Source organism: Pinus tabuliformis, chromosome 8 (assembly GCF_031772625.1).
Source record: "Pinus tabuliformis cultivar Carrire ecotype Pingquan chromosome 8, CPIR1, whole genome shotgun sequence".
In the NCBI taxonomy this organism is placed as follows: Eukaryota; Viridiplantae; Streptophyta; class Pinopsida; order Pinales; family Pinaceae; genus Pinus; species Pinus tabuliformis.
The window spans coordinates 667,951,078-667,978,938 of NC_142294.1; positions in this window are offsets into that span (position 1 = coordinate 667,951,078).

Sequence of the window (27,861 nt, forward strand, 5' to 3'; positions counted from 1 at the left end):
AAGAAAAACTCGGCAATATTTTCATCTTTCAGGAGTCAGAAAAGAGCTTAAGGGTGACTCTAAATGTTTTTCTGTTGAAAGTGATAGATTTCACCTGAATAATCTGTTATCCTAAACAAAAATGCAAACATTACTCATACCTATTTGAAATGGATTAAAATGTTGCAAAAATACCTTTCCAAAGTGAAACATAAACAAATTTGCAATTTATTTACTCAAAAAACTTATAAAAAGGGCTTTCGTCAATTCATTTTTAATGTTTGAGTTTTGGGTGAGAAAAAGGTGCTTTTGTTCAGAAAACTTCCCGTGAAGATTGCAGAAAATCCAATCGTTGGAATCGAACGCCGTCTTCTCCAGGTAATCCACATCATCCCACTCTTCATTTTTAACCATTTCATTTCTTGTTTTAGGCTTTCATTTTATTTTTTGGAGGGTTTTTAGGCTTAAAACCCGCGCGTGGGGGCCCGCAGGTGTACCACTGCCAGCCCGCGGACCCCGACTTTTTCTCAATGGGGAAAAAGTCAGGGGTCCGCACCTTCCATGTAGGCAAGGTGCGGACCCACGCACTGTGTCTAACCCAGAGGGTGCGGTCCCCACCGCAAGGGTTTTTAACCCAAAAATTCTCAAATTTGACCCAAACAAATTAATTTCTAGCATTCTAATTTATCTTTTTACTTGATGTAGAGAGTACATCATGATAGATTGGCGTGAACGAGAGTGTGAGGACGTGGATGCTACCGCATTGAATCACCAACCTTCAATTGATGCATTGAAGGCCTGCGGCTTGTACAAATTTTGGGCCATTCCTGGCATGAGGGCCCAGGTGGATTTCTTACAGTGGTTGTTTGACAGATGGAGCATACAGGACCAGTGCTTCTTCATTGGTTGCTACCAGCTCGAAATCAAGCCGGCAGATATATATTTCTTGACTGGTTTGCCTAAGAGAGGCGAAGACTTGACTCTATTCGGGGCTAGGCCAGGTGGCCAGTCTGTCGATAGCCTCCGGCTAGAGTTCTGCAACAACCAGGCTAGAGACAAAGGGATAGACATAAAAACCATATCCCTTCCTCAACTCATGGTGATCACGTTTACTGTCACTAGACTTTGCAGGAGTGCCGCATTACATGTTGCCATCGGATCCCTGATGCGTATGGCAGTTGATTGCTTTCGAGGCACCATCGTCAACTGGTGCGATGTTGTGTTGGCCAATGTGAAAGTCCAACTGACCAGAGCCAAGAACGGACAACTAAAGACCTTTGGTTATGGGGCTTTGGTTGCTAGCTTTGGTCTAGAGAGGGTTCCCATGTTGATCCCGCAGTACCTTACTGTTGGAGTTGGGCTTCCTCGAGAGCCCAAACTGATGTGATGGGTTGCAGTTATGGCCCGTCATCCGGATGAGGGGACAGAGGTTGTTCGATTCGAACCTGAATATTTCTAGTGGTTGGAAAACCAGGTTTTTTCTATTCAAGACTTCCCTTACGCTGGGGTAGATTTTCGTGGTGACCCAGACATGGCTCTTCCACCAGGAGAGCAGTGGGATGACTCAGGTAAAATCATTTTCAACATTTTTCCTATTTTAATTTTTTTATTATTTTTCTATCGTCCCAAAACTGATAGTAAAAGTTTCAAATGCAGATGTGGGTCCACAGCGACCAGTCGCTCTCCGGCCTTACGAGAGGAAACAACTAGTTGCAGCCGCGCCAGCCCCACAGGACGAATCAGCAGAGGTTTTGGCCGAGTTGGAGGGTCATCTAGAGCGCTTGACAAGAGATATTCCGGAGACCACCATAGATGACATTCCTCGTCGCCTTCAACTCTATGTGATTTGGGTCTCAGGACCTTTTAGGAGGTTCCTTTGCAAGGTGGCCCGTGCAGTGGTTTCTTATCGAGATTATCACCAGTGATAGGATGATCACCTATTGTGGGCACATATGACATTTTGTTTTTTGTACTTATCACTTTTGCTGATCATAAGGTGTTTTTCAACCTATGATCGAGGACGATGTATTTTTTGACACACTCCTATATATATATATATATATATATATATATATAGATATATATATATATATATATATATATATATATATATATTACTATTACTGGCTTAACTTGTAAATCATGTTATGGAATGGTTTTAAATTTACATGTATGATTATTGCAAATGTCTACTTAACATTCGAGAAGCAATTGCATATGCTAATGTATTTAAAGATCTTGGAATATGTTGATATTCAATATAATCAAATTCACATTCCAAGAGACGCACTCTCAGAAATAATCTCAATAACATTGGATTTCTAATGGCATACACTCTATTAAGCTGTAATACAACGAGTTCAGTATCTAACCTCATTATCAAACTCCGAATCCCAAATGAAATAGATTCAGATAATAACTCAATCACTCCACTATACTCGGCAATGTTGTTTGTTGTTTTACCAAGGCTTACCCCATGCATAGATACCAACTCGTCAGAGGGCGAATAGATAACCCAAGCTGCGAAAGAAATGTTCTGTGTATTATGACAAGCACCATCAGCGAAACCAATGTATGTTTGGAGAGGCATCGACATCTGCAATATCAAGAGTAAAACCAAGATAAGCAAGAATAATGACGAAAAAACACTCTCTAAGCTAAGCACACCGTTTAAACTGAAACACACCAGCTAGAAAGAAAAGCTATCCTAACTAAAAATCTCCATACCCATTCTTTAAGCATAATACCTCTTCAGGTAAAGACCATTTCTGGGTTTACCCAAAGAGTCCCCGTCAAAGTCTACCAATTCATAGGCCCCTTTTGCTAGCCTTCGCTTGACAACATAGGGACCATGCCACATAGGAACAAATTTTCCAGTGCCTAATTTATCTTTAGCTTGATCGTAAACTAAGACTAGATCTCCTTCCGAAAAATTTCGAGGGGTCACAATTCGATCATACTGAGCTTTCATACGTTTTGCGTGAGTCTCAATCGCCAATGCAGCATCACGTCGATTCTCATCTAATAGAGCCAAGTATAACAAACACTTTTCCTCTTCGGAAGTGGCTGGAAGTAACTCGATGGCCATTTGTAGTGACAAGATTTCACATTCAATGGGTAACACAGCTTCCAGACCATAAACTAGTTGGAAAGGAGTGAACCCTGTTGATGTTTTTACTGAAGTTCGGTATGCCCAAGGCGCTAAAAATAGCATGTTATGCCAATTGGACCGATGAATCCCAATGATTCGTCGGATCATGATGACTAAAACTTTGTTGATGGATTCAACCAGACCATTAGCTTGTGGATAATAAGGAGTTGAACTATTGTGACACAAACCAAGCTGGCCTGTAAGTTCGGTCATCATAATGTTTCGAAAATGACGCCCATGATCAGTGATTATCGCTTGTGGGACACCAAACCTAGCAATTATATGATTTAACATGAAAATTGCAGTTGTCTTGCCATCTGCCTCAAATGTAGGCATCGCCTCGGCCGACTTGGTAAAATAATCTACCGCAAGGATGATATACGCATGCCCCCCGGCTGAGTGAGGGTTACATGTAATAAAATCAATACCCCATTTGGCAAAAGGACCAATGGAAATTATAGGGTGGAAAGGAGCAGGTGGAGTGCGCAACTTGCGATAAAAACTTTGGCAGTTGTGGCATTTTCGGACCGCAGTAATACAATCTTTAAACAAAGACGGCCAGAAGTAGCCAGCGCACAATATCTTTTCGGCTGTGGCATACCGAGACATTTGACCGCCACACGCTCCATAGTGACAGTCATTTAGAACCCTTTCAGCTTCCTCGTGAGTTAAGCAACGTCGAAAAACAGAGTCCGCCCCACGGTGATAAAGAGTATCTCCAATAATCCTGAATTGTTGGGACTGGAATCGTATTTTCCGACGTTCTGACCTTGAAATTTCTGGTCGAAAGGATTGGGTTTGGAGATAAACGATGATATCCCCATACCACTGATCTAAAGTGCTGATTAGAAACAAGGATTCGTCCATAATGGGCTCCTCCGCCAAAGTTTCTGTATCAGTACGTGGGAAATCACACATTAACTCCGCAAAGACTAAAGATTTCTTAGACTTAGATTTTTCAAATTCCAAGTCGAACTACTGCAGGATAACGATCCATTTAGATTACTTGCCCCCTAGCAATTGCTTGGTCAAAATGTAGATCATAGGGTTGCAATCCGAAATTACTGTAGTTTTACGTAGTAAAATGTAGTGACGAAAACGTTGGACAGCTTGAACAGCTGCCAATGCCAATTTCTCCACATGTGAGTATTTTAGCTCAGTTGGATTTAAAGTTCGACTAAGGTAATATATCACATGTTCAGTTCCGAATTCATCTTCCTCAACTAAGACCATTCCAATCGTGGAATGAGAGGTGGCGAGATACAAGAAGTAATCCTGGTTGTAGTTGGGAGGATGCAATAACGGTGCATGGGTCAACACGTGTTTTAGTGCATCAAAATATTTCTGAGCTATCTCATCCCAATAGAATGGAGTATTTTGTTTCAACAACCAGGTAAAACCCTTTGTAACCTCGGCGTAGTTAGGAATGAATCGTCGTAAAAAGTTTGCTTTCCCTTGCAAACTTTGGAGTTGGCGAAGACTCGAAGGAGGATGCAATTTGACAATAGCTGCGACCTTCGAGGGATCGACGCGAATGCCAGCTTTCGAAACTACAAACCCCAACAATCGAACCGTTTCTATATAGAAGACACATTTGTGTGGGTTCAACCGAATCTGATAATTCCTACACCTCATAAATATTGCTCATAAATGGACGAGGTGATCAGCTCGATGTAATGAATGAGCAGGCAAGTCATAGAGATAGGGTTGCACAATGTGCTTGATGTCATGAAACGCATAAGACATGGCCCTTTGAAAATTTTCTCCGGCATTCTTGAGCCCAAAAGGTAACATGCAATAAGCAAATGTCCCCCATGGACAAATGAAAGTCATTTTTGGTTGATCGGCAGGTAGAATATTGATTTCATTGTATCTGGAAAATCCATCCATGAAGGAGAATATTTCACTATCGGCACAATCATCAATGATTTGGTCAATATAGGGAGTTGGGTAATTGTCCTTTGGATAGGATCAATTAATGTCTCTATAATCGATACATATTCTTATTGTCCCTTGCTTTTTGTTAACCGGAACAATATTCGATACCCAATCCGTTAACGGGATCGGATAAATGAAACTTGCTTTGAGTAATTTTTCAACTTCTGCTTTAATTGCAGCAGCTTTTCTTGGGTGAATCTGATGCAAACGTTGCCGGACAGGTTTAGCGTCTGGGTAAGTCTTGATCTCATGAACAAAAATCGCGAGATCAATTCCTGGCATTTCCTCATAGGACCAGGCAAACACGTTGCGAAATTCTTGAAATAGGGCCTTATATATTTGAATTTCATCATCTGTACATGAGGCACCAATATGAATGTTCTCAACAATTCCAGGCTTGACCAAAATGTCAATAGGAATAGTTCGAGAGATGTTTCCCAAATTTAACTCTGAATCAGGATGTTTCATTGGATTCTGAGGTTCCTTGACTTATTCAGTCGTAAATATTGATGAAAAATCACTTTCAAAATGATCATTCTTGGGTAAAAACGAAGACCTGTGATGGAGATCTTCCCATGGTAAATCATCTACAAATAGGATTTCACGAATTTTCTCATCAGATTGAATAAGTTCTAAAAACGTGATTGAATCCAAGCTTGAGGTGAAAAGTGATTCTTCACGGACCACATTCATTAAGTCAATTTCGGTTGAAGATGGGTCGGTAAACGATTGCACGGCCTCATACGCAATTTCATATGGACTCAAAGGCATGACATTACCAAATGAGTCTATCTTAGATTCAGAGGGAATGATCCAAGGATCATCATAAACAATGGTATCTGATGTAATCATATGAATGGTTGCAAATGAAGACGATGCGTTGATCGGAGGAAAAGGAAAAGTTCCCAGTAAACCGACATCTCTAACTAGTCCTACTCCAACATCCTTATACGAGATAGTCGTTTAACCGACATGCTGAATACTTTCAGAAGAGGCTGGGTCGGATGAAAAGTAAGCCAGCTGGTCTATTGTTACGATCTTTCCATTATGAGGAAACTTTATAACCCGAAAGACCGACGAAACGATAGCTATCATAGTGTAAGACCAACTTCGACCCAAGAGAAGGTTGTAATCTAGAGGGGCATCAACCACCTCCACATCTAGATTAACGGTTTTTCCTTCAACCCCTATAGGCAAATCTTGTAGAATGCCAAAAGGATGAAACCCACAGCCATCAAAGGCCTTTAGAATTATCAGGGATTGATTTAGCGAAGGAGAACCAAGCGATCTCCAACACTCTATCGACATAATACACGTTGAGGCTCCCTCATCAATCACAGTCCGATGAATAGGTCTATTTTTTACTATCACTGGAATTTGGAAATCCATTTGATGAGGTAAGCATGGTGTACTATTTTCTAGATCGAAAATTATTAGGTTCGAGTCCTGAATGTCAACAGCTCCTATAGCCGACAAAAGTAATTTACGTTGTGCTGGACATGATTGCAGAACTTCCAAAGCCAACATTACTGAGGGTGAAACAGCTAAATCCTCAACAATGTTATAGTTCTGAGCTGCTCTCGCATGTGGATTGAAAACTGACTTTCAAAGTATACCCTTGGCGGGCGGTTTGATTACCAAGTCTGGATTAGGTTTCTCGATCTGTAGTGGATCATAACCCGGAGCTGAGGTTGATGGATTAGAATGAGAAGATTCTACTTCTTTACCATTAACAGGACTTTTACTACCATAATCATGCGATCGAGTCGCAATCCTAACATGGGACATCATCAGTATGGGTTCTTCATTGGCACTCGAGGAAGAACCTATCATCTTACTGTCTTGAGCTGGAAAAGGATCCTTCAAAACAGCGGGCATTTGGGAACCTTTGACAATCTTCACAACCTCTGAACAATGAGGGCAGTCTCTTATAAAATGTTCATTGTCACAAATAAGACAAGGATAACGAGGTTTGCGTTTTTCATCATTGGATTCCAATTTTTCAGGTTTCTCCTTTGAATTTTTGTTCGTTTTATTTTTCTTCTTCCCTTTCTTCTTCCCACCGGATTTTGATTTGGCTGTAGATGACTCTACAACGTGAATATCGGCGGAAATCTCCGCGGAAGAATCTCATGTCAGGGAATCAGGCAAGGTTATGATAGGAGAAGAATTCTTGGAAGACTTCTTCTTACTCTTAGTGTTAACCATACCAATCATACCATCGGCGGCATGAGATCCCGAAGGAGCTGCAGCGATTTGATTTTGCTTGGGAAGATCGGGGATTTTCTCGTGTAACATACCTGACTGAGTGTAGACCAAGTCAAGGTACTATGCTTGAGCAAGTACTTGCTCCTCAGTAACAACTCCGGCTTTAGCTACATCTTCAGTGATCTTTGGCAACAAACACTTTACAAACCACTCAGCCAAAATCTGATCCGGAATAAAAACCTTCACTAAGCGTCGCCGACGTCTCCATTCATGAATATGATCTGAAATGTAAGTGGCCATCGATTGCTTTAACGAAGTTAACAATTCCATGCCATTGTCACCTTTTGCACCTGAAAATGAGTTAAAAACGAGGTAGCTAACTCACTAAAATTATAAAAAGTGCCTCGCGGTAACTCAATGTACCACTTGGCCGCAAGACCAATTAGAGTGCGCTAGAAAAGTCTTAGATGGATTGAATCATCTAAAATGGAGTTAGACACACACCAGAGGTGATAAGTCATCACATGGTTCGACGGGTCCTCACCTGATTTGCCTTCGAACTTAGGAATATCACTAGGCAACTTATTCGGCATTGGCGGCCAAAACGGAAGATAATTAATGGGATCGTTCGTTAGGCGCGACAAGTCAGGCAAGTCCAAAGTTGCGATAAACGGTAATTGACGATTAGGGTCCCTAAAATTCTGGGTCATGAGACCAGCCGCAGGAGGAGGATATCTGGGATAACTAGGAATAGGAATTGCATTTGGGATATTGTATCCTCCTAGAAAACCATGATTAACCGGACCGTACTGGGGTTGCTGAGGTTGTTGATATGTGTACCCAAGGTACGGTTGATACTGGTAGACTGGCTGCTGCACAGCAGGACCGAATTGGTACTGTCCCTGGTACGGTTGATAAGTAAATTGTGGTTGACTTGTGACAACCGTACTTGAACCAGGTTCTCCTACAGGCATCTCAACCGAAGTTTGAATCTTGGATCCATACAGTGGTAAAGATGTCTGAGGAGTAGATACAGGAACAGTAGAAACCGGAACTGTCGATACTCCAGAAGTAGGTGGGGTAGATTGAACAGATGTTGCGACAGTTGCAGCAGTTGTTTGAGGCGGAGTACGAGGCATACTAGGCCCAGGCTGAGAAACTACCGAAGGTACAGAAGTTTGAATATTAGATTGGACTGGTTGCTGGGGTGTACCAGAAGCTAAGGGTTGTCCAGTTTGAGATGACAACTGTACATTTGGCTACAACACCTATTGAGTTTGCGATGGATCCCACACTAAATTCATTCCGGGGTACGGACCCATAACAGGTTGAGAATATTGAGGACCATAACCGGGTTGAGGGTAGGATTGATAATTCAAAGGTACATTTCCTGTTCCTTGAACATATGACTGACCAGAGGGTGGTTGGAAACATTGGTTCGAGTACTGACCTTGGGGTTGATACCCTTGAGGCACGTATTGATACTGGGGTTGACCTTGAGGTATAAATTGATACTGGGGTTGACCTTGGGGTACATATTGAGTCTGCGGTTGACCTTGAGGAACATACTGTCCTGTAAGTATGTACTGTCCTTGAGGTTTCCCCCCAGACGCAAATTGGGTACCTTGAAGTTTCCCCCCAGGCGATAATTGAGGCTGCCCCATAGGCGGTAACTGGCCACCTTGAGGTTGAGGATTGGGAATAGAACCTGACATCATGAGAATATCTTCTACGCTCAACGGCTTAGTACAATTGCTTCAAGTTAATAACCCTTGCTCGATGGCTTGAGGAGATGCTCCCGAAAAAGTACAAGAAAGTGACTGATACCCAGAGGGAACAGAAGGACCACCGTACAAAAAGGATTCAGGCGATTAAGTAAACATGGATGACTGTCTTGACATATTTAACAAAGGATAATAACCTCTAGGTGTTTGGTGATAAGGAACACGAGATGGTGAAAAGCTTAACCCTGGGTTTTCTAAGAAATTAGTCAAATAAAGATACCACGAACTGCTCCTAGGTGGACTGTAAAATATTGATTCACGCTCCCTTAGCTCAATAACAGGTTGATTTTTAGGGATAGGGATGCCTACTTCTTCTTCCGGAGTAGCAAGTTCTTCAACATCTATGAGTCCAGAAGGAAGATCTTGGGTGATTACTCTTTCTACCCTAGGTGAACCAGGACCACTAGAAGCTGGAGAAGCAAACCTCGATGTCGGAGTAGTAGCAAATTCACTTTCAGGTTCAGATATTTCAGGTTCCTCACCTATATCACTAGTAGATGAAAAGCTATCATTAACTTCAGAAACATACACTGATTGTGGATTATAATCTGCTACTAAAGCTTGAAAATCAAGATGTACCACCAAAGAAGACTCTCCTTCTTCAGGTGACCCAACTCTACTGTCTCTAGGAGTTACGAGGACTTTCAACCCTTCAAGATGGCTCGGTGAAAACTCAGGAGGTTGGCCACGAAGTCTACGGAACTTCCTCGGTAATTCAACCACGGTTAAAAACTTTTAACTACTTCACACGCTAACAAAGTAAAATCTCAATGAAAACCACCTAAAGCCTCTAAAGAACCAATCAAATTTGAATCACACGCCTAAAGAATCTAGGAGATCAAACACACACAAACAGTAACTTTCTGTACTGAAAAAATAGTTGGTGATGAAATCCAACGTCGCAGAGTTCAATACAGAAATGGCGGTTGGAACAGTTACCCCGGCTACCTGCTTAATGAATAGACTGGCACAAGTTCCTCCACTTAACCGTCTCGAGTGAAGAGAACCCCCAAGAAAATCCAAGTGAGTCTAGCCGACGTCTGCTCCAGGTACAGTGGGATCTTCCCACCACTATCACCTTAGGAAGAATCCTAAAGAATATGGCCACTAAGGTTACCAACTGAAACAAATATACCTGGGGGAACAGTCTACGATCCGATACGCACGCAAGGGCAGAGTAGCAAGCTCAATCCCCTTGAAGGCTCCTTGACATATTCCAAGGTTTACCAACAAGTGACCCCAGGCTCCTCGACAATGGTTAATCTGAGGTTTACCGTTTTTAATATGTGAATATCTGGCGTCGTTCCCAATGAGGAAGGATTGATTCCCACACTGGTTTGGGCACGATCTTGTGCTTCTCCTTTAAGAGGAGCTTTCCCAGAGCATAAAAGCAACAATTGGATTTCTTCCCTACCACAAGATACAACTACTTGTTTGTTTTTACTGTCTTGGAGAGTTAATTACTCTCCTACTCCAAGACACTAGCCTAAGCTAAGTTGGTGTATCAGAGCCCTAGAAATAAAAATGTTACTAGATGAATTTTACTTTAAGCGTTATTTTTATTGGTTTTTGTTTAAGTCAAAAGGTGCGGATATGAAACTCATGGTATGAAGACTCGACTCAAAATCACTAAAAATGCACCTAAGATGATTTAAACAATCTTTTCCCTTCGATGAACTTCTAGCTATGAAAGAGTTTGAAAATGCAAAATACTTTGTAAACACAAATCTTTCTTAACACACAAATTAAAAGAAGAGCTTTTGTCCTTTCCAATGCACTTAAAACGAGACAACTAGTTATTTCACAAAAATTTCCCCTTTCTTTTCAAAGCACTCAACCACGACAAAAACAAACTTTTTTCAAAAGAGATTTTTTTTATTTTTATAAAACACTCAAAACTATGCAAACGACTAACTTTGAGATCTATAAACTATAAAAACCTATTTGAAGTCAAAGCCTACAAGATGTATTTTTAAGGATGTTTTACTTAGCTAGATGTAAGCTAAGGACCAATTTATGCAGAATCACAAATCAGTCAAAAACAACCAATTTTGTTTTCTTTTTAAAAATGAAAATCCAAACTTTTAAACACAAGCTTTTCGAAGTTTTGTAAAGAGAAAACACAAAGCGGATTCCTCAACAAGGGTAGATTTCATAAATGGTCAGACTCATAAGAAGGTTGGTAGACACCAAGGTGATCTGAGGTCCCTACAACTTCTAAGCTCAGAGATACTACAAGACCAAAATGAAAAAAAAGCCCAACAATCAAAACTCCTAGGAATTTCACCTAAAACCCTAACACCAATGAAATCAACCTAAGGAAAGCTTCTCACAGGTTATATGTAGGTCTGGGTAGTGGATAATAACTTCTAAACAAAAACTAAGCTGACTAACAGAAGAAATCTTAGGTTTTTCAAAATTTTGACAGGGTCCGCAGGCCCACAGTTAACACAGGTGCGGTACCGCTTTGTGCTAAAAGCAAAAGTGCGGATAAGTACGCACTGTGTCAAAAGGCTAGGGTGCGGTCCTCTCCCAAAGCTATGAAAAACAAAAAAAAACCCTGGATCTAAAATCTCTACCCAATTTCACACACAACAAGCGAAAAACAGAAACAAAAACACAGTTTCTCAGGTCAAAGTAAAAACAAGGAAAAAATCAAGTCCCCAGTGGAGTTGCCATTTTGTCACACGGAATAAGTCGATCTTGCGGACAAGATAGACCTTCCTAGAATCTAAAGAAGACCTAATGACAAGAAAACCAATCACACACTATCTTTCTCTAAATATGCTTTTATAAACAGAGGCAAACAAGTGTTTCAGGCCTACCTTGGGTCCAACGCAAGTTTGTGGAAGCCTTGGCTCCTTCGATTCCAAATGAGCTCCCATCTCGCGAATCTACAAACACAAACAAGAAACAAATTAAATAGCACCTTAAAAGCCAATATCATAAAGCATATTTAACATGAAAGTCAAGGAATTCATGAAACAAATGACATGAGACAATTTGTTGAGAAAAATGAGTTTGATTGCATTAATTCAAATCATGAAGAACTTTACAGCCTGTGCCTTGACGCTGTAGAAGCTCCTCCCAGGGTCCAGCAAGAAGTCTCCTCTACTTTGACAAGTTTCACTCTCTTCCCAATGAAGCCAAAAAGGTATGTGATCTCTCCTCTTAAGCTCAACTAGGAAGTCTTAATTTCACCAGCATTTACCCTCAAAAATGTTCAGCTTCTAACCTCCTTAGCAACTAGCCCAATGCCTGAATTTATAGTGCAATGGAGGGAAGTTACTAGGTCCTCCTTCAAAGGGATAAAGCCCTCCTTCAAAGGGATAGCTCCTCTCATCAAGGGATTAGCTCCTTCTCTTTTGGGATGCATGAACCACCTAAGAGTGGCCAATCCACGTCAAAATTCCTTCTAGAATCATCTAGAATTAACCCAAAGTGAGTTTTTTAGAATAAACTTGCGCATTTTTGACTTTCACAGGGGTCCGCACCCACACCTTTAGGGACAGAGCAGGCAGGTCTATAGTTTTTGAAAACAGAAGGTGCAGGACCGCAGGCAACAGTGAGAGAAAGTGCGGAACTAGAGTTTTATTGATTTTCAATGTCTTTCTCTCATTTTCAAAGCTTGACTTGAAGAGCTGAGGTTTGAGACTTGCTTAGGAGGACAGTACAAGTGATGATAGACGCATACTGACTGCAAATAATCATGGTGACGATATTTTTGTGTAACAGACTAGAATAAGAGATAATGGTAGAAGAAAAAGACTCCCTCTAGGTATGTTCCGAAAAATCATCCAGAAACTCAAATTTTAGGGGAAAAAGAGGCAGGTGTATAGACAATAAGAACTATTATAGGGACCTCAAGCTATCTAGCATTACTATCTTCCATTGAACCTCAAAATGTAAATGAAGCATGCAAATATGAATGTTGGGTAAAGGCCATGGATGAAGAACTTGATAAAATTGAAAAGAATGATACTTGGGAATTAGTTCGTAGACCTCATGATAAAAATATTATAGGAACCAAATGGATATTCAAAAAAGAGCTGAATGAAAATGGAGAAGTCATTAGAAACAAGGCTAGACTTGTTTGTAAAGGATGTGTTGAACAAGAAGGTATAGATTTTGAAGAAACCTTTGCACCTGTTTCCAGACTTGAAGCCATAAGGATGTTTCTTGCTCTTTCCAGCTTTCAGAAATTCAGAGTATACCAGATGGATGTAAAATTAGCTTTCCTTAATGGAGATTTAGAAGAAGAAGTTTATATTGAACAACCAGAAGGATTCATTCTTGGAAATGATGTAAAACTTGTATGCATACCCAAAAGGTCTCTCTATGATCTGAAACAAGCTCCAAGGTTCTGGTATTACCGCGTTGACAAATATCTACACCAGCAAGGTTTTACAAAAGGCTCAGCAGATAGCAATCTATATACAAAGATTGAAATTGATAAATTGCTAATTATTATTGTTTATCTTGATGATATCACTTTTGGTAGCAATGAAGAATCCATGACTCAGAATTTTTCTTTAGTAATGCAGCAAGAATTTGAAATGTCCTTGCTTGGTGAACATACCTATTTTCTTGGTCTACAAGTTCAACAAACTAAAGATGGTATTTTTCTGTCACAAACCAAATATCTCAAATAGTTCTTGAAAAGGTACAAAATGGAAGATTATAAACCTGTATGTACCCCAATGATAACAGGACATAGTCTCATCATAAATGATGAATCAGCAACAGTACATCAACTAGCTTACAGATCCATGATTGGCAGTCTGCTTTATCTAACATGTACCCGACCTGACATCATGCATGCAGTAGGAATAGTTGGAGGATTCCAAGCAAATCCAAAGGAATCACACCTTGAGGGAGTCAAAATAATTTTCAAATATCTTTAAGGGACTCAGGAATTGGGTTTACAGTATCCTAGAGATGTAGATCTTACTCTTCATGCATATATAGATGCAGATTGGGCAGGTAGTGTTGATGATAGAAAAATCACTAGTGGTGGTGCATTATATATGGGTTCCAGGTTAGTGTCTTGGTTTAGCAAGAAACAAAGTTCAATTTCTTTATCTACAGCTGAAGCAGAATATGTGGTTGTTGCATCTTACTATACACAACTACTTTGGATGATGCAAACTTTTCAAGACATTTAGATCACATGTACTCCACCTATCTCCATTCTATGTGATAATACAAGTGCCATGAGTATTTTAAAGAATCCAGTCATGCACTCCAAGACCAACCACATACCCATCAAGTACCATTTTCGATGTGAACAAGTACCATTTTCTATGTGAACAAGTGCTTGAACAAAAGGTCAAATTGGAGCATGTTCCCTCCAAAGAACAGGTTGTTGATATACTCACTAAACCAATCCCCAGAGAAACATTTGAATATCTCAAACCAAAGCTAGGAGTAGTTGCTGCATCATCCTACTGTTAAATCCAAATTTTTCAGAGAAAGGTTATTATACACATGTTTCATAAGCTATGGTGGCGTACACATGCGGGTTTTTGAAGGTCAAAGAGAGTATATGTTTTTCAGATAGGAAAAATAGTGGTGTAGGCTCTGATATGGGTAGCACATGTTCAGGGGGAGCATTACCCTTCACGTACATTCAACATTGTTGGCATTATGGTTGTTGAGTCCAGTTGTGGCTTCAAAAATTTATACCATTTATTGCTTAATTCATGTAAAAAGTCTAGGGTGTGATATGTCTTCTCATACATTTGAATGAGTCCTCTTGGACAAATGATGTAATTGGTATCCCCACTTTACATGGGATGGTTGATGTAATATTTATTATTTATGTCATGTATAAACTGGTATATCCCCACTTGGCTAGGAGATGGATGTATGTATAAGTCATTGCTGATAGGAAGGTCATACTCACTTAGTTGAGTTATAGAGTCATGTTATTTTGGAGAATATTTTTGCAGACTCTGCATGTGCTCAAGGGGAGCATGGATGGTTTCAATGCATCTTAGCGTGTACAAAGGGGAGCTCAATTAGAGAATTCAACATGTACTCAGGGGGAGCATGGACAACATAATGTATGTCAACGGGAGAGAATATCTTGGTCCGCCCTTTTCCCTTGATGTCAAAGGGGGAGAGTGTCTTAGTGTTGTTGTTTCCATCAAGTCCAAAGGGGGAGATTGTTGGCATTATGATACAGGTGTTGTCCTTGATGGAAACTCACTCAGATGACAGTTCACTGTGCAGTGGGTCAACAACAAAGGATTACAGATTAGACTCTAAAGAATGAAGAAAGAGAGTTATACGTAGGTTCACATTGTCCAAGAAGCATATACACGTGAGTTAATAGGATAAAAGGAATGCATAACGTATACATGCACCTTCACAAGAGGAAAAGCGCGTACATATTGGAAAACCAAGTTCTTGGTCCAAGCTATTGATCCAAAGGATTTGGTCCAAGGTATTGACCCCAGGTATTTCGTCCAAGGTATTGGTCCTAAGTGGCTTTGGTCCAAGGTATTGAGAAAGGCCTAGGGGTATATAAGGAGGAGAAGATCATTAGGCAAAGAGTGCAAGCAATAAGATTCTAAGGAATACTTCTATCTGAAGTATATTTTATGTTGCAGGGTTGTGTTTGGGACTGGATCTAAAATATTTATGTGCACCTTGAGTTCAATGTTGGATCAGGATCATGAGACATGAAATAACTTATTCTTGAATGATCTGATATTGGTTGAGACTAGATCTAATGTTTTGTGCCTATTTTACTCATTATCTATCAAGATCTGGGTTTGTCTGAAGTCTAAAATTGCTGCAAAGTTCTAAGTCAATATTTGCAGATATGTACACAGGTTCATCTCGACCAAAGAGCGTATACATGCAGGTTCGGTTCTTTCAAGTAGCGTATACAAAAGAAAAGCTTCTTTTTCAGATCTGACTGAACTATCTGATCAAATTTTGTTGTTTTACTGTTGTCTATCAATGAAGTCTTCTTAGATCTGAATGTAAAACTGAATACATAAGTGGGATGGCATTTTATTGATTGATTGTATAAGTGAGAAGAAGTGATCTCTGTCCCTACCTGTGTAAAGCTCTCAAAGATTGATAGTAGATATTCTGTAATAGTTGGTACAAACTTGATTCAAAAGTTTATGTTTGCAATAGTTTCGAAGTTATATGTAGGTTCAATTAATGGAAGTAGCATATACATGTAGTTTGAGAGTAGCCAAGTAGAGTATACATTCTAAAGCATGATTTTTGAGGTTATAGTTTGTTCTAAATGATGATGCAGGGCTCTGGGTTTAGTACAGTGTTCTTCTGTTAGTGATCTGATTGTTCAGATTAACTGAATATTGGTTGATGCAGTTTAATTTTAAAAGCTTTGATGGTCCAGTGTGAAAATTTGATGAAACATGGCCTTCAGATTATGGTGTTGTGATCCAGGAGTATCCAGTCTAAAAATTCATGAAACATGGTCCCTGGTGAAAGAGTGGAGTTTTCTGTAGGCTGACACCTACGTACTAGTAAACATATTGGCTAGTACAAGAGCTAGGGGGTTGTAGCTCCCTTCTAGTAGAAAGTGGAGAATGAGAGAAGGTTGTAACCTTCTACAGGTAGAAGCCTGCGTACTAGTATCGTTCTGCACTAGTACAAGATTGTAAATAGATTTTCTTATTATAAAATGAAGACAGAGACAACAATAGCAGGTGGTTTTTTATGCATATTGGGTTTCCACCTTAAATCTTGGTGTTCATGTGTGTTTCTTATGTGTGATGCTTTATTCTTCTTTTACTGCACTCTCTAATAAATCTCTGATATACTGGTTTAACCTCAACACATGATAATTGTCTAAATTACAAGTTCTCTGCATATACAGTGGTTTCTTTAAGCACATTCGCATGTAAATGCTAGTTCACTTCACTAAAGTATAGTATATAAATTTGTTTGGGAGATAAAATTATTAATCTGATAATACTGATTCACCCCCCTCTCAGTATTATTTTCAACAATTTTCTCGCTTGATCAGTAACTATGTTTATTTTGATCACCTTGTTGTTGGATATAACCTACTCTAAGGTTCCAATCCGACCTTTGCTCTGAGGTTTCGATTAGTCTCCTACTCTGAGGTTCCACTCCAACCTTTTCTCCTAGATTCTAATATTCCGATGGCCTTGTCCTCTAATATAGCCTAGTCTGATGTTCCGATGGCCCCCATCCTTCTCAAAATTTCCTTCCAATGCTCTGAGCTTTTAATATTTGGCCTTTTCTTAAGGATATCAAGCTCCTTACTTTGGAAATCGAGAACTTTTGATTCCGGTGGCAATTTCTGGGCTTCCATATATTGTTGGATATATTATTCAAAGCAATTTCTATTGGGGATAGTCTAATGCAGTCTTTGAGCCCATTTGAAACCTAAACTATGGCTCCAAAATATCTGTCATTATTTATGCCTTTTCTATTCTTCTTTTTCTTCCTAAAAACCTACTCTTTAGAGGCATTTTACAAGGTTCCACGTACTATTGGAGATATCTTTCAAAGCAGTAAACAAATGTACCAATTCCAAGAGTATCTAAGATGATATCTTAAGGCAAAACCTCCCCCAAACTCTGGGACTCCAATAAGCCTGCTACTATGATGATTCTCTACAAGGCACTACAACAACCATGGGACCCCCCTGAGCTTGACACATCAACCACATCAAAATAACATATTCTACCACAAACATCCATGTTATCTAGTTTACATTAGTGCCAACACTCCTTCCAACTGTCAGATAATACCAACTTCCTGATGCATCTCCCCAGCATGATTGTTGACATCAATTCCAATGCACTTGTAACCACTAGTCATCCAAAAAATGCCAACAATTCAACAACTTGATCATTGATTGTTTGAAAGAATTGATATTACAGTCATCATCATGTATACTTTCTTTTATCGGTGATTTAGAAAACATCATAGTGTTCATTTCGTTTGGAACTTAAGTGGATCGAAAATAAAAATATCATCATTTTGCATTTTGCATTACATTTATCGTTTTAAGTGTGAAATTGGAAATTGGAACAGTTACATTTGGGGAAAATATTTTAAAATTTTGTTTGTTGCATTTTGAATGCTACATCACTCTTTCTTCTCTTCCCTCTCATACATAGATTCTCATTGAAAAAAAAGTCATGTTGTCATGCTAGATTTCATCTTTACGATATTTAAGTGAAGTTACTGCTAAGACTTTGAAATTGAAAAATAATTCAAGATAAAATTTAAAATGTATTGAATCAATCTCAAGGATCATTGAAAATTAATGCAAAGATATAGAGGTCTAGGCTAGAGACATGTTCAAACGTCTATAAACATGGGCGCTATCATTTTTTCCAGTGTTGCATTCAAGGGGTGAAATCCCATTCTATGTACGTATGTGTATCATACCATTCTCCGCATACCTTTGGGTATATCAGATGGCGCTCCACACATGAAAGGTATATGCGAACACTCTCATCATATAGTTATGCATTAGAAAACAATAACATGAAATTCTCTTCCACGTACTGTTGATTATATTTTGGAAGTCCATCATAGGTTTCTATCCTCACCTTAGGTAACCGAGTAGGATGCCTTGTATATTATGATACACCCAACACAGCATTTCTGGAGATCATTTGTCTGTACATAAATCCTTAGTTCTCCAAGGTGGTATATTGCAGTTCACAGTTGCTTGGTAAAATTTCATGCCTAGATTATCCTTAATTATTTAGTTTTTTTTCTTAATTTTAAAATTTATTAAATCAATGTGGAAGAACAAACCCCTGCCCTCTGTCGTTCACGTAGAATGAAAAGTAAGCCTCCTAGACGTCATCATAGGAAAAAAAATATGAAGACTACCAAATCTAGTACTTTGGGAGCTACTACTTCTAGTCCTCCACTTGAAATAGATCCACCAGAATCATCCACTCTTGTGAGTACTAAACTCGAGATTACTTATTCATTTGTTGGTGAGTTTGACATAGTCTAAACAGAAGCACCTGAGATTTCATTAGCTGAGGTTATTTAGCATGAATATATTGAATTACAAAACAACACAACATGAGGTTATGAAACATGAGGCACCTTAGTTACCTACATTCGTTACTTTAGGACCTTCCTCTTGTCTTCCTATGTCTCGGACCCAACCACAACCTTTATATCTTGGACCTAATGGTGAACCACTTCCACCTGGTCTTGTGATCATTGGAGAGATTCCTCAAGAAGAATCATCGACCCTCCTTCCCTGTCCATTTGAGATAAACTAATATTTATTAGGCCCATCCTATTCCTTCTTCTCATACTCCATCATTGGCTCCTTTTTTTGGTTCTTTTCCTTTCAACTCACCCTTGAGTTTCCCTCGACAATCGTCTTTGTGACAATTAACCATTATTGAATTTTCTATGGTTCCTTAGATTGTATCTACTATTATGACTGACACAACCCAAGTTGCAACATCATCCATGTTTGTAGCATCACCAAAGACACATTTGTATAGTGTACCATCTGTCCTGCCTAATTACCAACGTAATCTTCTTCTGGAATCCTATATGGAACTTCTTTGATGAGTGCTACATAGTCTTCTCTTTCTTATCCATATAGACCTACAATCAAACAACATACCGGTGCTTATGACAGTGGGTATGGACACTTAAAAAAATGCAATCCACCTCTAATTGGGAACCCTCCTCTTGGGGGTAAGTTGCCTCCATATTCCACTCCTCTTTTAGCAGGGGGCAACCTGTTGTGAGAATATTTCCATCTCCTCATCAAGTATCGAAAATTGGTTCTCAACACCATTCAAGGCCTCTATATTTAGGAATGACTTTCAATTCTTAGCAACCTACATTACCCATATAGCCCGGTTCGGTTGTGGATCGATCTCCAATATCTCAACCTATTCCATCTACATCTATGATTCCTACTTATTAGTATATACCCCAACCTATTCAAGCTCAATTTAATGTAAGTCAGCCTTTGTAGGCTGCATCTTTGACTCAACCTATTCTACGGGTATCTGGTACCTCCCAAGATCCATTTACCTAGCATCTTTAAGATATCTTATAATCTCAACTTCTTGGTGAGGGTACTCCTCAAATTCTAGGGGGTCAAAATGTATATGGTAAGGTGCAGGCACAACCACAACATCCTTATGTTGGATGATGAAAAATCCTATAGGGAAATCATATGAAGGTATCCCTCAGATTCCTTACCAAGGTGAGCAATTCCAAGTATACCAATTTCAACATTTACAAGGTTATTCTGGAGATTTGTAGCAAGATTATCTTGGTTATCAAAATCCTGCCTGTCAATAAGCACAAATACTTATTTCTCAGGCCATCCCATATTACCCTAGGTACCCTCGACCAGACTTCAATAGGAAATTTCCCTTTGTCACAACTCTTGAATTTCTAGATTTGACCCAGCTTGCTAATGATCCTATTTCCCATTCTCCTTGGTGGCTAGTTATTCCCACGAAATTTTCCAGTGATATCCATAAATTCAATGGAGATCTTAGAGAAGACCCATCTACACATGTGATGACTTATCATTTTTGGTGTTCTTCAAAGTCTCTTAGTGATGACTCTATTTGTTTACATCTTTCCCAACGCACACTTCTAGTACAATAGTGAAATGGTATACTGAAATACCATGAGCTTTGTTCAATTTTAGTGCCTTAGAAAACAAATTCTTAACAGATTTCTAGTTACCCATTCGATATGAGACTGGAACTGAAATTTTAACTAATTTCAAGCAATATAATTCCACTCACATTTTGTATCACATTACTGAGTGGTGGCGTTGTCGTTGTTTGGTTAAAAGGTTTTTCCCTAATCAATTATTAGTTGAGTGCTTTATTAAGTCTTTGTTACCATCCATAATATAAGATGTTTCTAAATATAGAGTTGCGACCGAAGAGAAGGTAATTTATCAAGCCTAGTATTTGGATCTTATTTATACCCAATCCAACATGCTCTATGATAAAATACCAAATGCTCCGTGTAGAAATTTCACCTATAGATCAAACGGATATATGCAATGTACTAAAACATAATACTTGATCTAGTTCTACAAAACATTAAGCGGAAGCATAATCGAATTCATGAGCAACATCAAGCATAAACACATATAATTGATCAAGAGAAATAATCAACCATAACACAAGATATATCATTGCAGAAAGCACCAGCATAAAACCCCCATCACTATATTATTGATCAAGTGGAAATCCTCTTCCGTTTAAAAAAAGAATTAGCTCAAGAGCTATCCTGTACTCTCTGCAATCAAAAGATGAAAACCATGGACTACCTAGGCCTCAATATATAGGCTGTAAGTTCACCTAATCATACTTGTTGTCACCTCAGGTCTAGCTACGTAGTCATAGAAGAAAATAGATTCCTTCCTCATGCAAGGAATACTTACTAGAAATATCCAAGCATCTAATAGTACATTCTCCCTCATCTGATCTCAACTAGGTCTCTGTCTGAACTACCATGCAGAGAATACTCAGTTATCTAAAAATAATAGTTGTCACATGCATGTAAGCATCAATAAACTATCACTCATTATTTTAGCGACTTGTTAAAATAATCTAACTAGACTTGACTAAGTTAAACTAAGTCAACTGATTCTCTCATCATAGAACTCATACTTAATTCCTCAATTAGTGGAGAGAATCAAGGATAAATTCCTCAATCAGTGGGACAACTAATTGCATTTTCTCACAAAGACTTCAAGTTTAATTTTCCATAACTAATTAACTCATGGAGATTAATTAATTAATATTTTAAACTATTGTTAAGACCAAAACCATTTTACTTCCTATAGTTAGAGCAGGGACTGCTAAAAATAGGAAGGGACCCAGAAATGCTATTTTTAGAAGATTCTATTTTTAGTAGTTTCACCTCTCACCCAAGGTGGCCAAAATGCTCATTGGCCAAACTACTACTTTTAGAAGTGCTATTTTTAGCAGTTGTATTTTTAGCACATTCTAAGTTTAGCATTTCTTGTTGCACACTTTTCAACACTCCCTCTCAATAAGAAATAGATTATCAGCAACCCCGATCCCGTCTCTATGGAACTCAAACTTTCCCTTTCACAATGCCTTTGTCAAAATATCTGCATCCTGTTCCTCGGTCGAAACGTACAGAAACATCATGATCCTCTTGACCACACAATCCCATAGATGATGATAACGGATATCTATATGCTTGGACCTATCATGAAACATTGGATTCTTAGAGAGTTTAATGCAACTCTAATTATCACAATATATCATGGTAGGATCCATCATCTGACCAAACAATCCCACTAGAATATTCCGCATCTAATTGGCCTCACATGCAGCCTAACTCGCAGCCATGTATTCAGCCTCCGCTAAGCTAAGTGCAACTGATCTCTATTTCCTTCTATCCCAAGAAACTGCAGCTGACCCAAGGTTGAAGATTCCTCCAGAAGTGCTTTTCCTATCTGATGGACTACCTGCCCAATCTGTATCCGTGAAGCTTTGGTGCTTCACTCGCTCTGTTCGCCTCTACCATAATCCATACTGTGTAGTGCCTCCGAGATATCTCAGCACATGCTTTGTTGCCTTCCAAAATAATTTGGTTGGCTGAACCATAGCTTGACTCAGCTAGTTCACCGTAAAGCACAAATCTAGTCATGTGTTCACCAAATACATAAGTGAACCCACAAGCTGCTAATAAACATTAGTAGCGACTACCTCACCTGAAGTAGCATCCTCCTTCCTCTAGTTACCTTCTAGAGGAGTCTCCATGGGCTTGCACATCCCCATGTGGAATCACCTGAGTATCTCATTGGCATACTTGCCTTGAGAAACAAATACTTCCCCATCTCTCTGCAACACCTCCATGCCTAGAAAGCAGTGCATGAGGCCCATGTCCTTCATCTCAAACTCTCTTGCAGGGTCCTCCTTGCAAGACTTGATCAACTGATCATCACCTGTCAAAATCAGATCATCGACATAGAGTACAATAATCAATATCTTACCTTCTACCATGATGTGGTAGAGTTTCATATCTGCTTCACTCTTGGTGAAGCCCAACTCGGCGAAATAGTTTTCGATCCTAGTATACCAAGCACAGTGTGTTTGCTTCAACCCATAAAATTCTCGCTTGAGTCAGCACACATGTGACTCATAATCGAAGGTCTCAAATCCCTCAGACTACTCTATGTATACCTCTTCCTTGAGGAAAGTTGTCTTCACATCCATTTGATGGATTTTCCAACCCATTTGTGCTGATAGTGCTAGAATTGATCTGATCGATGAGTATCTTACAACATGAGAAAAGGTCTCATCATAGTCAATCCCCTCCACCTATGAGAAACCACTGCCTTCTTTACCTTGTAAAGCCACCGGGAAGTAACCACTGACTTGTCCCCCCATCTAGGAAGAACATCCCACACACTATTCTGCATGATAGAATCATACTCCTCTACCATTGCATCCACTCAAACTAGCTACTGCACTACCTCCTCAAAAGAAGAAGGCTCGGTTGGTACACACTCCCCAACCAGGGCCATGTAGCCAGTGTATCTATCGAGAGATCTCCTCTGTCTGTGATGAGAAGATGGCTGCCCCACATTCTCTCTCACATCCTACATCAATCTGTTAGCTTCTTGTGAGTGTTTCCATCCATCTCTAGAAGACTCTCCAGTAGTGGTGATCTCTACAATTGGAATCTTTGCATGCGGCTGATCCGCATCATCAGGAGGCTCTGCCTCCTTAGGAACTAATAGTTCCTCATCATCACCATGAAACTTGAGCTCCCTCTCAAGTGGCACTCATATGGCTCGATGCTCATCAAACTTCAGATCCCTACACACTACGGTCCTCTGACTGGTAGGTAGAAACACTCGATAGTTTTGAGGTGTATCTGTGTACCCCACAAGTATTCCCAACTCAGTTGTTGGGTCTAGCTTCTTCCGATCATCTTTGGTCACATGACAGTAAACTGGTGATCCAAAGATGCGGAAGTGACTCACATCTGGTCGCTTCCCCAAAAAGGCTTCCATAGGTGTCTTCATCCCCAAAATACGATAAAAACTTATGTTCTGAAGATACACTGTTGTATTGCATGCCTCAGCCCATAGATGAAGTGGTAGGCCTTGTTCATGCAACATCACTTGAGCTACTCACACAATAGATCTGTTCTTCCTTTCGGCCACCCCATTCTATTGTGGGTTATGAGGTGCCATGAGTTCCCATTTAATTCCTTCTAAAGCACAGAAGTCCTTAAATTTTTGGGAAACATACTCTCCACCATTATCACTCTGCAAGGCCTTTACTTCCTTCCCTGATTCTTTCTCTGCCAAAGCTTTAAACTCACAAAACTTCAAGAAGGTTTGATCCTTCTTTTGCATGAAGTAGATCCAACATCTACAAGAAAAATCATCAACAAAAATAACATAGTACCTATGCTTCACTGTGGAGGTTGTAGAGAAGGGCCCACATACATGTGAATGAACTCACTCTAGAAAAACTCCTGCTCTACTCTCTCGATCATGAAAGGAAGCTTTTGCATACTTACCCAAAGTGCAACCTTTGCATGTGCCTGTTTGCTCCAGCTTGCACTTGGGTAATCTTATAGAAATTTGCTGCATGATCTTCAAGGCCCCATGATGCAAGTGGCCCTGTCTCCTATGCCATAACTTGCCAATATCTTGGCTATGCACCACCTCTGCTTTGGAACTCAATGCAGCACAGTATTCTACCTGTAACTTATAGAGATTCTTAATTCGAATCCCAATCTGTTTGTTCTGTTTAGTGTTGATATGCCTTACGAAAACCTTTCCCAAACTAAAGACTACATCATAGCCTTTATCCTCAAGCATAATAATAGACACAAGATTCTTTTTTAGCCATTGTACATACATAACATTAGAAAGAGTGAGGGGAGAACCATGCTCCCTCTGAAACACAACTGTACCTTCACTTGAGACACGTACTTTTCGTCATCACCCATCTTGATTCGTATCTGGAGATCCTTCTCCTCCAAGGAGCTAAAAATATTCTTGTCACCTGACATGTGGAAGAGGCTCCACTGTCCAAGTACCAAACACATCCCATGCCGGATGAAACCATGGATGCAATAAGTGAGAAATCCATCTCAAACTGTGAAGCTAGTGTATCACCATCAGATTCCTTGGAGGAACCTTTGTTGGACTTTGTCTTTGGGCAATTAGTAGCATAATGGCCCAACTCATGACAATGAAAGAATCTCACCTTCGACTGGTCAAACTTCTTCCCTCCTTGAGAAGACTTGGATTGGGATGCCTTCCCTTTCCCCTTTTTAACTTTAAATGCTAAAGCCAAGTTCTCTTCATCATCATGTTTTAATGAAGAAGCTCCATCCCTGGTGCTCCATTTGATCTCCTCCTGCATCAAATCCGACCATAGTCATTCCCAATCTGGTAGTTTGTCCCTTCTATTCACTAAGTCTTGGTAGCTGTGCCAACTCTTAGGAAGGCCAAGGAGTGCTAGACTCATCATATCATCATCAGCTGTAGTGACCCCTACACTTCCAAGCTCATCTTTGTAGGTGGTGAGCTTGTTCAGGAACATAGACATAATGTCACCCTTTTCACACTTGATCTTGCGAAGTTTGTCCTTCAGTGCTAGCTTCCTCTAATCACTGCTATACTGATATAAATCTTTCAATGTTTTTGACATTGCATGCAGAGTCTCCTTCCCATGGAGGCTCGAAATTATGTGATCTCGAACTCCTTCCAAGATGATTCTCCTAGCCCTAGCCACACAATTCTTCCATTTCGCCAGTTCAGTAGTATCAGTAGGCTTAGGGACTTCTTGATCAATGAAGTCCTTAAGGCCATTATATTCCAACACTGCCTCCATGTGATCCTTCCAAGCTATGTAGTTATAGCTACCATCAAGGGCATACTTGTGGAGCGATAAAAAGGTGTCTTGTGAACTCCTAATTACCTCACATTAATTATCAACCCAGGGACGACTTTTTATTTCAAGAGTGTACTCTGTCTGAGGCGGCTACTTACTTAAGAGTAATGTTTTGCAGTATAGTGCTCAAAACCCAAAAGTAAATGAACGCTTGAAACAAAATCTAATTTGAACAACAAGAAACTGAAATGTTTTAAACTAAATCATTCATTCAAACAACCATCAATCGAGGATATAGTAGCAATAACTCATTCCTCTAGAAATTGATGAAGGAAAAGGAATTAGAGTATGGATCATGGATCTGGGAGTATAATAGCATCTGCTGTGTCTCACGACAGCCTTGATCCTCCTCCCACACTAAAACAGTAAATGCAAGTAAATGGAATGGAAATTAGAGCATGGACCAAAGATCTGGGAGCTAAGCAGCGGCTTGCTGACTCACTACAGCTTTAGACCTTCTCTCACACCAAAGCAATAAAGGCAAGTAAACAAATCAGCAGAAAGTAAAATGGAATGGCGAAATGGAAATGGGACAACAATAAATGATGCAGCAGTAAAATGGGACAGCAATAATCAAATGGAACAATAGCAATCAAATGGAATCGCAAACTCAAATGGAACAGCAAACTCCGATGTATGTACGCGTTCTATACTACTGTAGCGATCTGAGAGTAATGTATGATGTGACTATGTTTCTGAACAAAGTGATATTATCTTCAAGCCTCACAAATACTTATTTTATATGAATCCAATAATGATAACATTCATACCAATATCTTGTTGTAGAAATGGATGCAATTCGAATAGATTCAGTTTGTGTAATACAGAGACGTGAATTAAAGAACTTATTCAGATTCAGATATTAATTAAGAAGCATAGTCTATCATATAAAAGATATATCGGATTACTGAAACAAGAGAAATAAGCAAACCACACAAATCACCGTATGATACAAAGGCAAGTGTCCTCCGGAGCCGGGCCCTTAGCTGCCGATGGTACACCGCCTTAGATTACTCCAGACGCAGAGACGGAATGAACACCAAGTCTTTTATATTAATTGCATCCACAAAAGTATAACAAAATCAGGTCTCAATGAGACTCAGCGATCAAAGTTTATTCCGAGAGTGTAAAATTACAAAAGCAAATCCTCCTCCTCTGATCTTTGGTTTCATTTAAATAGAGAAAGATCAGAGCATAGATAATTACAACATGATAAATTTGGGTTGATTCTCACCAAATGATCAACAAGAAAATATATTCCCTCTCATCTCTTCAACAAAAGCAAGACGAATTTGGGTTTACAACTGAGATTTGGAGGGCGGCTGCAACTGCAAATCTGAGAAAATTGTGCTCAAAGAACCCTGCGTTTCTCCCTGTACAAGCCGAATTTGGGCAAACTGTTCCTCAAGAAGATAATTGGGCCCATTCTGGACAAAACCCATGTTCCGGATTTTCCAAATTCGTCTTCATTTGCTCAGAATCTTAACCGCAAAACTGTCACTCCTTAAACCAGCGAATTTCTGAGTTGGCTGATTTAAAAATCAAATCTTCAATCTGGAAGTTACTTTGGAGGCTAAAAATGGTAAATAAGGTTACAACCAACTTATTAGAACTATCATTGGTAAAATAATGCATAATAATCAATTTATTAGAAATAAAGGAGAATAAATAATATTTATTCATGAGAGCATAAATAATTAATAAAATGGATTTAAATGATAAATTATAATAAATAACATGATGAAGAATGGTAGAAATGGGTGAAATAAACGTTCACAAGTGACAATAATAATGGCATATTATCGACTCTACACACCCCCACACTCAATATATTGCATGTCCTCATGCAACGAAAACT